We start from the raw sequence: 12,205 nt of genomic DNA, 5'->3' as shown, positions 1-12,205 counted from the left end.
CTTTCTCTCTCCCATTCTCTCTCCCCTGAACTGCATCAGACATGCGCCTCGCACTGTTGCTTGTGAGGAATTGCAGTGTATGTGTATCGAACTATCTGCATCCTGCAAACCCGCATTAACCTTTCAGGCACATTCTAATGCATCTCATAGCTTCACATACAGTTTTCTGTTTTGTTTCTTCTTTTAAAATTGCAGTGGCTTCTTCCATGAACATCGAGCACATGCTTTTCATGGAGCCGGTACAATTTCAGGACCAGGGACAGCGGCCTGTATCACCGGTATCACGTGTGGAAAATCACGCTGCCCTAAGCAAATTGGTTCCTAGGTTATATTTAGGCTCTCGCCCTGCTTTAATTCTTTAATACCCCCCCACACTGTGGCATAGCCTATCTAAGACCAAGTCCTTTAATGCACACATGCATCTTAAGTGCTAGCGGTAGGCTAGCAGTGTGTGGTGTAGCCCTAACCTGTAACCAATGGGGTTGTTGTATATATATCAAACGATCAACTTTACCACCCAGCACTTTAGGTTTTCTCCTTTTAGATCTATGCACAAGTGGCTCAGGGATGGACTTTGGTCAGTAGACGTTGCCGTTAGGGAGTCATTGTAAAGTCACACACACATTTTATTCAGAATAAGGCATTATTTATTTCTGTTTTTGTATATTCACTTACTGATGATATTTAAGGCCATTTATATTATTTCAATGGAGAGTGGTTTCTTCTTTTCTCTCCCACGTGCCTTTTAAGATTTCACAAATGAAAATCAGGGCTGATCATTTTGTTTAGGCTATGCAAGCTATCGATTGAGAACAATGCAGCATATTGCTGCACACAGGTGTTGATGCAGTAGGCTGTAGACAAATACATTTATTAACTTGCATGTGAACGTCAAGGCACACACACATTAGTGTTTAAACATTGTCCTTCGTGTTTAGTGACAATTCATTGGGCGCACTCTGCACTTCTCAACAGCTGAAATGCCACTTGCTCTTCACCAAAAATGAATCTATACTATTTTAATGTATATTTGGAACTGGATCTTAAACGCAGGGCTTGTCACAGAGCCACCCCTTTACTTGTGCCTACAACTAATGTCTCATGGTGGTCAGCCTAAAACACAACTTCAACATGTGAGGCAGCTTCTCTTCCATACTTTGAATGGTTTAAGCTAAATGGAGCATATGTCCCACACAGAATAAAAAAGAACTCTTTTGGTACCATCGTATGGCACACACATTTGCTCTGCACTCAAGATTTGGCCTAGAACATGATGTGTGCCCTGTGCTGCTGCCTTCTTAAATCCTCTTAGTCTGTACTCATGAGACACCAAGGCTCCCCTCTCTTCTTAATTTTGCCACACTCACTCTGGCTTTTAAACTCATCATCCCATTAGAGATGTAACACAAAATGGACCTTATTACCTCTTGAGTTCTTTGAACAGCCCACGCATCCCTCGTCAATTCTTCTGCCACTTAGCAAGGCTTGTCAGTGACGTGATCAAACTGGCACAGCCAACTGGATTACCTGAGAGAGTTGCCACACCCGCTTCCTGGGCCATCTCTTTTTATCAGTTTAAAGTACCCAAACAACATAGCTCATGTTGCTCTGGTGGGCCATTGTAGTTGAGAGGCTTCTTACTCAGTGTAATTAAACTCATCACTGTATCTTTTCTGACCCTGCCTCCCCCCTAATCATGTCATTTTTTAGACAGACAGAACAGTCCCTTGGCATCTTTGTCCCTTTGAGCTCATTAAGCAGGGACTCCAGATCAACAATGTTCTGTTAACTGCTTCTCTCCCTTATATTAAGTTTCCTAACACTGTATCAATGCATCTATATTTAAGACCATCACATCTTGGCCTTGAACTGCTGCTGCATACTTTCCAAATATTGCTTCAAGGCCCACTTAGCACAAATAAAAACTTGCCTTGAATCCCTCTCGTGCAGAGGCACGCAAGCTCCCAAGTGTGTGAACCAGGGGACCAACGTACATACTGTACAGCTTACACAAATGATGCAGTTGTTGTCTTCCTGCTACCGGAAAAACAGGCTACCTACAATGCTTGCCACCTGCACCCCAGGATTCTCCTGGGAGCTCTGGGTTTCTATCAAAGGATAAAGAAAACAAGAAATAATGTTGTTTGTTAGATTACAGCGACCATATGCAAACACTCATGTTAAGCTGTTAAATCTGTCTTCTCATACTGGCTGCCAGTGTCTCAAGCAGATCATGTTGTATCTGACTGGAAGTGCAACATTGTCTCTCATTTTATTGTAGTGAAAAGAAAAGAGAGTTGTACATATTGTAAATATCAAAAGTATTTACTGTATCTTAACACATGGCAACAAGTATTCTCTGTAAATCCTGTGGGCTGCTTTGAAATTTGCCCCTACATTTAATCCAGGCACATGCATATTTGATACATTTGTTTCACACAATGAGACAAATTACATTTAGTGGACAGAGATCATGCGGTATGAAATGACATAAGGCCCTCTGATATTTCTCAGTGCACACTTTGTATTTTATTCTCTCTTTAGCTTTTAGCTTGGAGGCTGTCATGTCCGCAAGTTAGCCTCGATCATGATTATCTTGTTTTACCAAACTTTTTTGATTGTGTGTAATACTGCTTTTACTGAGGGTATGATATGACAAAAAAGAAAAATGACATCTACCCTAATGAAAGTGGATATGTTTTCAATTGGAACAGAGTATGACAGCTTTTATTATTTAGCATAACAATTGTGTTTTTGACCGTTATCTAAATCATACGTTTAATGAAACAAATGTGGTAGGTAGCTTTTTGTCTACCCATAGACCTCATTGAGGAAACCTACATAATTGTATTTTGTGTGTGCATGTGTGTGGGTATGTGCAGACTGGTGGGAGCATTGTGTCGGTAAAGATCGGTGCAAACACTTATGCACAAAAAAGGTCATCTGAGTCGAAGAGTAACACATCGCCCTTAAACCGCCTTCACTCTCCTCACTCTTGTGAGTATTTATTAATTGCTAATTTCTCTGAAGTAAATGAATGTAACAATGTTGCTGTGAATGCACATGCTCTATCAATAATCTGTCACCTGGAAGTCCCACTGTATGCAGGTCGCAGCTGCTGCATTGAGGTGGTAGACTAGCAGAATCATGCCCCAGAGCTATGTATCTTTCTGTGAATTGAGAGACTTCAACAGGAGAGCTAGACATAAAACATGAGTGGCAGCTGCTGATGGTTACTGGGTTCTGCTGTTACACCACAAGTTTATCTGAGAGCAGAATGAATCAACAAGCATCTACAGGCTGGTCATTACACCCTAATAGCGCACTCAAGGGCAATGTAGCAAATAGTTGTTGATTGTGACAAAGGGGCTCATTTACCGTATTTCACTATTGTCGTGGACAGGATGTGTGTTAGTTTTAGATAAGAATGATTGAAGGGTTTTCAACTGTCAATGCTGTTGTGTTTTTAGCTCAGAGCAAAGGCACAGGCTAATGAGATTGACCAGCAAGAAGCATGGCTCATTTCAACTGTGTGTTTGAGGGGATTGTTTATGTTCACTGGCTCATTTTATGTAGTCTTTCAGCCCTGCTGAATCTCCGCTAGGCTACTCCACTCCAACAAGACAGCTTGATGTATATGTATAAGATGTATGAAAAAAGGGCAATGCCATTTTCCGTAATTGGCCCCTCATTTTCTACTCCTATTAGGCACTTTCCTCACAATCAGTCAGGCTTTTACTCCACATTTCTAAACACATAATTTTACAAGCTATTATTCTGATAGAGTGCGCATATAGGGTCTTTATGTTTTGTGTCTACATACTGTACGTCACAATTCTGCAGTGGCAGACCGGTTTTCCTTGGTCGGGTCAAAGTTTACTGATTTAGGTCCATGGTTGATTCCTGTTTGGAGTGCACATGTTTATGTGTTTGGTAGTAGTAATGTGTAAGCCGATACTTTGTCTAGTCCACTATTGTGTCTTTTGATTAATTTATTCTGTAAAGCACTCTGAAGCTCTGAAGGATGATGCATGTTTTGGAAGGTTAGATGACTAATACAGTAGTGAGGAAGTAAAATTTCTCTTCTGCTCCAACTTTAGTCTTCCCAGCAATTGCATCAGTTTAGGCTTCATTATCTATCTAAAAATTAAGAAGTGTTCTGGAAAATATTCTCTTAACTGGACTTTTAAGCCCTTTACGTTTAATTATGTCTTCACTAAATTACATAATTGTAATTAGCATAATTCCTCTGTGTACTAAAGTGTGATTGTTTTCCTACTTTTTATAATTCACTAAATGCATAGACAAGTGCAGATGCTATATACAGTAGTCCCATTGTGCTTACGTGTAAAGCATCTGCTGTTGTAAAGCTGAAACTAATACAGCCCTGCAATAATCAGGGCAAAGACACTGTGTGTATTGTTAAGAAGATCTTGTCAGCAGTTAGTTAAGCTGTTCTTTCACTGTCATAACACACTGAGCAAAATGTAATGCTGGCGCTGCCCTCTCTTAACCCTCATGTTGTCTTTGGTCCAAATTTGACCCGTTTTCAAAGTTTTTTTTCTTTTTTACATCCGAAATAAAGGAAGTCAAAATACAGGTGAAAAATGTTGGGAAAAGCGGCAAAATTGATGAAAAAAAAAAATACAAACATTGAGATAAGGGGGGAAAAAAGGGAAGACAACACAAGGGTTAATACATTTTGGGTTTTATGCAGAAATACTATTGATAGCTCAGTGTAGTTCTGTATGTTCCTCCATTCTTTTTACAAACACACTTTGAAATTGTACTTACAAAGCCATATCTTTCATCAAACCAGTAGCTTATAACAATATGCAGATTAATATTGCATGCTGTAGGAATACGTCACCACGTCCTTTGTTTGATTTTATTGGATTCTTTGAATGTGGTTAAACACATTTATGGCATCTTTAGCATATAAAAGTGAGACCAAATGAACAATTAAAATAGATGTAAAACATAGATATAATCAGTATTGATAAAAAGCTTTGGTCTAGGCTAACTTTACATTGTGCTAGCTAATATAAAAGCCACCATACCAAAGCAAAATCCCACAACTGCAGAGTGTTAGGTTTCGAAATATTATTAATATAAGTAATTTGGAAAGAGCACAAAATAACTTAATGCTAGAGGGTTACATTTACTTTAATTGGTCTTTTGCAGAGGGAAATTACAACAACTAACACATGAACTTGGACTCTATGTGTGTTAGCATACAGTTGCCTTATATATATTTAGCTTTTTCGGTAGAAAAGCTGTCTGGTGCTACTGGAGCAGTAAAGTGATGTGAATCACACCCTTTGTAGCTCAAAGATTGTTAGCCATTAGCAACATACTTCAGTCAGGGCAGACAAGCAATCTTTATGACAGCTAATGCTAAATAATCCCGTATAGCCAGACCTTTGTCTTGTTAAATGAACAGTGGTTTAGAGAATTGTTGGCACAATAGGTATTAAGAAAAATCATTACCTGAGTATCCATCTTTATTTGCTCAAAGTGACCTTTCTCAACGTGTACAGTTGGACTTGTCAAACCAAGACAAACCCAAGCGTAAGAGGTAACACTTGTTGCTCTTATGTTCCAGAAAGCTATAAACCAGTATGCCCAATATCAGGGGATGAGATCAGGAGCATGTGAGGGTAGCAACATTCCGTAATAATCCTGCCAATGTCCAAATTTGAGAAAATTAAACAAAAGTTAGTAAATAATTTAGATTTGTCAATGTCTTTTGTGTGGGGAAAAAACACTGAAATTTGTCAATATTTAGTTGTATTTCCCTTCATTCTTATTTTACTATTATTCATATTGCGCCAACGTTCATATTGGGCTAAAGGAATTCCGAGATTAGGAGCTGTGTGAGATTTGTGGAGATTTTCTGGATTACATTTCTAATAGACTTACAAAAATGAGACAGTTAAAACAAAGATGTGTTTTGATAGACTACCGTATAAGATAAACCCCTTGGATTTTCGAGTACATGCTCTTACCACAACAAAAGATCCACGTCTGATGACAAATCGTCCCTTTGATGAGCTACAGCGCTGTTTGCTTGTGAAAGCTCAGACATTAGTTGTTATTACTTCCTAATTCTGCGCGTGCTTCGCCACAGAACTAAAATATTACATACTATTATGAGTGGTTTAACATGAGTTTAGTTCTACACAAATGGTTTAACCGCTCTACTGTGACAGATATTTTCCACAGTTTTGAATGTCTGTTTAACATGCCCTTTGATTTCACACATACCAAAGCAATGCTTTGATTACAAATTCCCATGCTGTAATACAGAATTATGTCTGGGCTCATGGAGAATAATGGGCTTACTCTAAATTCAGCTGGATAAGAACGATGACAAAAAGTCTGCAATGACATGCAATTTAAGGCTTGTAATGTTATATCAGTGCTACAAATAACTGCAAATTGCTTCAGTGAGATTTTCTAAGAAGTATTTGTTAGATGTTGAGACTGAGAAAGTAAAAAAGGTTATGTCAGCATAGGTGGTAAAAAGTGGGCAATTAGTTAGTTTCCTTAGTTAAAATCTGCTGAATGACAAAATATGCATTGTGCATTTTATCTCCTTACTGTGTTGAAATTTTGTATTAATTACCAATTACCATTTTTATATCTGTCAGGTTAGTAAAATATAGATTTGTCCTTTTTTAAAGTAATCTTCTATGTGCAATAATTGGAGAGAGAATATATTGTCATGAATCTGGTGGATTCATCTGCTTGTCCCGCTGCATGAGCGCCAACCTCCCCCCCCCAACTTTTAGAAACTTGACCAACAAGTCACCCATTTTCCTATGATTACAGAAAACATTGATGTTTTATATATATAACGTCTCGTTTCTAAAGTCATTGGTATCCAGTACTGCTGCAACACTGCAGCTTGCAAACAGCTGGCTGAAATCCGCCATTAGAGAGAGGTGCAGGATTTGGTCGTCTGTTTGTGGTGTGAATGCAGATTAGTTTTACAGTTCGTACATAATGTCACAACCAATAATCTCCATTAATCTCTGGTTTAAATTCATCAAATGGAATGAAAGCTGCTTTTGGACTTGCAAAACTATTTAGAACAGAATTTCATGATTTCAGAGAGGACACACATTTAAGTCTTACGGATTCCACAGCTACATCCACTAGGTCTGAATGAAGAATATGCCTTTTATCAAAGTAAAGAAATAGGCCAATATCTGGGGAGTAGACAGTGGCTCTTTTTATGTGGACTTAGATGAAGACAAGGGTCATGTAAGCAGTTATATTACCATGTTACTAAGATCTTACGGTTATTGTGGTGTTTAGCTTTATTAGAGGGTTGTTTAAATATTACTGCTGAGTAAGCCTTTCTAACATAATTCACAAGTTTCATCATTTGCTAAATAACTTAGTCTATTTCTAGATTTTCCAACTGTATTTACATCTTGTATTCATTCATTAAATCTTAAATCCCCTGCATTAAAGTTGAATTTGCAATGAAATTACACTAAGTTACTGCCAGTTGCAGAACTGAAATAACTCGTAATAGTTATTTCAACTGTGTCCTTTTTTATCACTACAGGCTACTGTTACTGACTAGCAGCAGGCAGTTGTTTGTTCAGTAACAACCAACTTTAAATCTGAGTCACAAAGAAGAATTTACAGTACATTTTTTACTACACAGAACAGCAGTCAAGCAGAAAGACCTTTTTATTATTAGGAGTATTTTGTCTTGAGTTTTGGGGATCACAGTTTACACCCCGTTTCTGCTTTTCCCACAAATAGGACTCTGAATTTTTCAACCTACTGAAGAATGTCGGTTCACCACAATGAGGCAGTATATGATCAGGATCAGGAAGCAGGAGAAACAGCTAAAAGTTTAAAGGGATGAGTCCGTTGGGAATGTCACAGCAGTTGTTAGACTCCCTGCCCCTGCAGCTGGAGCTGTGTCAAAAGCCCACAGTCACGGCACAGCCTGTGAGATTTGCACATGATATCAACTGTGAAAGTCACTTCCATTTGGGTTTTACTTTGTTCACAATAGCAAGCCATCTTTAAAGTGTTACTCCTAGGCTGATAATACTGCAGTCACTGTATTATTTTGCCTAAACTAACTTTAATGGTATCCCTCATGGAGAAGCCATGATGTACGGTGTTGGACTTAGGTCAAAAAGATGCCCTGTAATAACATTAAGCTGTTGTGTCGATAAAGACAACCACAGTTGCCCCCAGTGCTCGATAATAAAAAAACAAAGAATCCGTCACAATTAACGCAGTGGTATTAAATACATCTGATACCTTACAAACATGCTGTCCTGAATACAATTGTCTTTCTTTTTTAATCCCAACTAACATGCCAACATTGAAATTATCCCAAAGACAAATCCCCAAAAATATAACCATAGAACACAAACCTGCTTTATAATATTAACCATTCATTTCCCCCACCTGATACAGTACCACTGTTTGTATTGGCCTTCTCTTTAGACTTGTATCCTACTGCGTTATGAAAGCAGTTTACGTTTGCCTTGCCTTTTGAATCATTCAGTAATTTGCAGCTATCTTGGGCTGCAATACTCTTCCTTCACAGGCTGTAGCCAGTGCATGTAATTAAATATTTAAAGCGGGGGTTTTTCCTGGGCACAGCATGAAAGGTTGTTGACGAAATTAACCCTTTAAAGTCACTATCAGAATTAAACAGAAAATCAGAGGCCAAAGTATAAAAAAGCACATCAGCAAAAGACAATTTCAAATCTGAAAAAAAGGGTATTTATGTCTTGTACTATAATTTAGCATGACCATATTTGTCATTTCGCAACCAGAAAACCCCAACAGAACAGAAAACAGAACAAAACGGTAACAGACTAATACTTGGGTGAACAAAAGCTGCCAATAATTTCTTTTAGGGCTATTAAACCTTCCTTCATTTGTATTTTGCCTTGTTTACGTATATCAGCAATTTCATTATTAACCTTGTTTTGTCAAGTAATCCAGCTCTGAATCAATGCATTTAAATGGCATAACTCTGAAAAACCCAAGTAAGCTCATTTTTCAATGATCTGAAAGCTAATCAAGCTGATCTGCTCCCTCAAATAATAAACTGGTTATTGTGGCATGTAAAATGTTTTTTTCTAGCCTCTTCTTGTGCTTCTTATCTCTGCAATCTCAAATTGACACAGGGTTAGATTCACAGTTACACAGTGGATACTTTTTATGAACAGTATAATTGCCCGTTACACCAGAAGAGTGTCAAGATCACTGTTGAGATCAACATTGTTTTGGCATGTTGTAAGTAACCTACTTTATCTCCATCCAAGACGGCTGATTGAAGCTGGCGGGCACAAATATTCATGTTTTTTCTTTCTCTTATACATCTTTCTAACTGTGGGCGTAGCACCGAAAACACATTCCATAATATTGCATGAACTGGTTTAGAGATGTCAACAGTGGGTATCAAAGGTTTGTGTAAACAGCTTGTGTCTTCAATATCAACCTCAGCTTTTGTCACAAAACATTATAGAATATGTGCATTGTCTTGTTGCCAATGTCAATCGTGGCCTCAAGTTGACAAATGTTGCAATTTGTGAATGCTACGTATCTACATTTTTGATGTGTGTATATTTTTGTGTTTGGTCATAGGTGTTTTGGTGAGTCTGTTTTAAAAGTGTGTGTGTAAATCTGTGCTGTCTAGAATATGCAGCGTGTAAAATTGATTTATTACAGCAGTTTGTGTGTGAAACCTGCTCGTCAGTTGTTCATTTGTAGCTCTGGGTGCTTCTTCGTTGCAGCGTCTTCTCACCAGGGTGTCAGGTAGATTCACAGGAAGCAGCATGACAGTGAAGGACAGTGCAGAAGGTAACATTTCACTGCAGACTCATTCATTTACCCCCCAGTTTCTATGTCCTCTCCTGGTGTATCTGTAGATTTGAGCATTGTATGTTATGTCAAGACTTGAATACCAGGAACCGCAGTCTTTTGGCAATTTCTTTTTAGGTCATGTTATGATGAAGTTTGAAGTTGCAATACAGAAAACTGAGCATTCACTGGGACTGGCATGGTACTTATATTCAGTTATAAAACTATTTTAACCTACAAGTTCTACTATTTTTTAAACATAGGCTACATAAACTAAAACAAGTCTCTTCCATTTTCTGCATCACTTTTAGCTTCAGAGAGTTTCATAAGGTAGGCCATGCATGCAATTTAAATGTTTGGGTGTGTAATTCTTAAGGTAATTGTCTGAATTTCTATAAAGTGCACTCGCTATAATTCTGTGTCGGCAAGCATATGCATGTTTTCCTGCGTCAGTTGTAAGATGGCTACTTTGTCTGCATTTGCACAGTGATTCAAGCTTGATTACTGCCATGTAGTGCTGAAAAATAGAATTCATTTACGTGAGCGTTTGCCCAAAAGTGTAACATAACTATCAGTTATAAATGCGGAAAAGAAAGCAGACTGTGTCCCTGTCAAGAACTTCAACAAAACGATAGGGAACAAAAGGATCATGGGAAGGGCAACTGTGTTTGTGTGCAGCGTGCCGAAGTGTTGAAAAGAGGGTCTGCCGGCACTCCCGCTGGGCGCCTCCCGGTGTATTTAAGGGACGTGTCCGGCCATGTTCACCCCACACAAACAGTACATATCCCGAGAGGAGGTTTGTTTCCTCAGGTATGTTGTAGGTGTGGATTGATGTGTGTCTTAACATGAAAAGACTTTAAACAGAATGGAATGGCTTGTTAGCAGTGTTTGGAAGTAGAGCAATACTATATCATGTTTCCCTCAACTACGAAGGGATCTCCTACTTTTAGACAGAGGTTTATATCATCAGAGTTAAGAGAAAACATGCATTCATAGCGCAGCGGATGTGAATTGCCTATTTCTGTGGTCCGTGATTGAGCTATGCCATCCTGAACGTAACACATAGGAGGAGCTGATACAAGATTATGACTCTGCTGACTCACAGAATAGCTTGTAAACAACTTGACACACACATGCCTGAATATATACAGTATGTATGTGGATATTTAGACACTTTTCAATTCACCGTCGTCCCACTGAAGACGACATACTCGACACCCACATCTTCAGCGTCTTATGTGTGCTTACTGTGTTTCTAAACACTGTGATGCCATCAAGTTGTATATCCTGGAGCTCTTCCAGAGTGAATGATTTGGGAAAAATAGCAAAAATCCCCACAGTGGTTTCATCTATTTTTTTAAGGACATACTTTAACTTCACAAATAACGCATGTGAATGGTTTAATTCACACGGAAAGTATAAGGGAAACAATATTGTTGCTAATTTGGTCAAAATTAGGTTCTGATAATTAAAGATAAAAGCATGCGTGTCTGGCTGAGATTACTCCGGCATGTATGTGTGCGGGGGCGTGTGTTTTGGTAGTAGGTTGTTTCTCTACCCTTGCTTTCTTCTGACCTTCCACCAGTGCCTCTGCTCATTATTGTGTTGCTTTAATCTGGAAGGGACAGGACTGGGTGCAGAAGTGTATTTATCTTCCTGCACAAATAGGACCTCTTTCCGTCTGGTCCCCCGCTCAGCTTGTTGTTGAAAGATTGTGAGCAGCGTATGAGCAAGCTTCAGTATGTGCGTGCGTTTGTGTGTGTGTGTGGGTGCGAGCGTGTGCATGGGTGAACTGAGATGTGTCCCAGCTGGCCCACAGACCAGTACACTAACCATCACCTCACTGCAGCAAATGCAGACAAAAGAGTAATGTATCTCTCCTGTGATATTGATACCCCTCAACTCCGGGTAGGGTTTTACCCTAAATGAGAAAGCGACATTCCTCACAGAGGTCGGTTGTACTTGTAAAGGCCACTAAGATCAGTGTAACAGAACGTCCCTGTAGTGTGAGCCCTGTTTCCGCTTTTCCTTCATCAGATTTGGTGGAAATTTTTGCTATGCATTGTCTAGGCATTAGGGTTGGGTGGTAATACGGTATACCGTGGAGTCTTAAAAATAGCAACGGTATCAGTTTCAATACAGTCATTAAAAAAAAAAATACAAAGCACTTATATAGGAGACAAGAATCAAGTATAAGTTATTTAATATCTGAAAATGCTTATGTGTGGTTGTTATCACGTGAAAGTGTGGAGGAGAAAGAGAGAAAGGGAGAGAGTGGGGGAAAGAAGGCAAGTCACGCACCGAGTGACCTGGTCTCAAAGAAGAACAACACAACTTCTGCAGTTTGGCAGCA

At 38.9% G+C, this 12,205-nt stretch overlaps 1 protein-coding gene across 4 annotated transcripts in view; it reads left to right on the top strand.

The window, feature by feature from the left end:
- Positions 1–12,205, top strand: part of nrg2a (neuregulin 2a) — a 69,319-nt gene that overhangs the window by 1,627 nt on the left and 55,487 nt on the right. The window lies entirely within an intron of this gene.

The sequence above is a fragment of the Etheostoma spectabile genome, chromosome 13 (genome assembly GCF_008692095.1).
Source record: "Etheostoma spectabile isolate EspeVRDwgs_2016 chromosome 13, UIUC_Espe_1.0, whole genome shotgun sequence".
NCBI classification, from domain to species: domain Eukaryota; kingdom Metazoa; phylum Chordata; class Actinopteri; order Perciformes; family Percidae; genus Etheostoma; species Etheostoma spectabile.
Note: the sequence above shows the minus strand (reverse complement) of the source record. Positions and strands in the feature narration are given on the sequence as shown.